We start from the raw sequence: 1,546 nt of genomic DNA, 5'->3' as shown, positions 1-1,546 counted from the left end.
AGAGAGCATCACTTTGCTTTCATTGGAGATATTCAAAATTCCAATCGCCGTTTAATTTATTTTCTAGGTAGCTTTTTGAATGAAATAAATGCTAAACTACAAACTTCTGCGCAGTTCTATATCAGGTATCAATTCTTGGCTCACTGATTTATGATCCAATTTCTGAATCTTGACGCTTTTTATGTGGACAAAAAATGAGGGATCGCAATTGGCTTGTAACGATAGAACACAAAAGACAAGTATGAACTGAAATTGCTCAATCCTTGAGATCATAAAACACTGATATATATAGTACGTAAGTAAGTATATATAGTATATACCTTTTGATATACTAATGCATCTAAATGTTCTTGATTTTAGGTCTCTTCTGTTTTAAAATTAGTTATTTTTAGGTTACAAACCTCCACTTTAATTCGTACAATAGAAGGAAATAATATGTTTTAAAATAAAAAATACATTTTTCTCCTTTTTGCCCCTACAGGAAACGCACATAATTTCTTCTTCTATATCTTTTGACACTTACAAATTTATCTGAGTGAGAACTCTTTTTCGATATAAGGATGAATTGAAAAATAAAGTTCGCAACTTATTCCTTCATTACTTTGTAAAAGCAAGTAGTTTGAGTTTTACTATATAGCAAGTGTATAACATAACAAGTTTTGAAAATCTAAGATTCAGGAATACTAAACTCATTGACCCACGATACTTTGAAACTTGCCTCATTAAATGTTGACGACATTTCTCGAAACTTTCCCGTTCCAAAAAACTATTAAACGTTGGTTAACGAATAACAAGGAAAGAAAAATCTCCAAAACAACTATATATTACCACTTACAAAACTAAAATATATTGCGCAAGCGTGCTCCAGTTTTATTAATTCTCTTCCACGCCGAAATTTTCGATTCCAGTATTCCTTCATCCAGCTTGCCGAGACACTCTCTTCCCGGTTTCATCCCCAATGCCGACATCCGTCGAGAGATTTATATAAATAGATAAATAAAATGTTCCTCTATATCTAACTGTAAAAGCACTTATATTTTACGCTGTAATTTTCAAAATCAGTGAATAGGAACAATAAATAGATTTTAGAATAAAAAACAGGAAAATAAAATTTAAGTAGGTGCGTGTTTAGAGACCATTTATGATAGAAGTTGATTGGTACGATTCAGCTTAAAAAGTAAGTATAATCTTGAAGCAACATGTTGATGCATTTTAAGTGGCTAAAAACTGAAAAAGGTATTTCCAATCATTTCGCTACTTTCACTTTTCAAATTGATCCAAAACTTTTCGTGTGTAGCATCAAATTACTTTCAAATGAGTTTTCAATAATTTGGCAACAATGAACTTAATTTGAAAACATAATAAATGAACAATAGTCACGAATTTGAAATATGGAAACTGCGGTGGTGACACAAATTCATTTATTAAAGTAGTATATGAAAAATATAATTCTATCCATAATGGTATTGTCGAGACATTTTTCTGCAAATCATAATTTATATTTGAATATGAGAAAACACAATAACGGGTCAATAATTGGAGAAAT

General features: G+C 30.4%; 1 protein-coding gene across 1 annotated transcript in view; it reads left to right on the top strand.

The window, feature by feature from the left end:
• The first annotated feature begins 906 nt into the window (after nucleotides 1–906).
• LOC130904207 (insulin-like growth factor-binding protein complex acid labile subunit) overlaps nucleotides 907–1,546 on the top strand; it is a 453,059-nt gene continuing 452,419 nt past the window's right edge. The window contains exon 1 of the mRNA XM_057816841.1: nucleotides 907–1,177. The gene's annotated coding sequence lies outside the window, so the exon portion shown is untranslated. The remainder of the gene's footprint in view (nucleotides 1,178–1,546) is intronic.

This window comes from Diorhabda carinulata, chromosome 1, assembly GCF_026250575.1.
Source record: "Diorhabda carinulata isolate Delta chromosome 1, icDioCari1.1, whole genome shotgun sequence".
NCBI lineage: Eukaryota > Metazoa > Arthropoda > Insecta > Coleoptera > Chrysomelidae > Diorhabda > Diorhabda carinulata.
The sequence above is the reverse complement of the archived record's forward strand: the minus strand, read 5'-3'. Positions and strand labels throughout refer to the sequence as shown.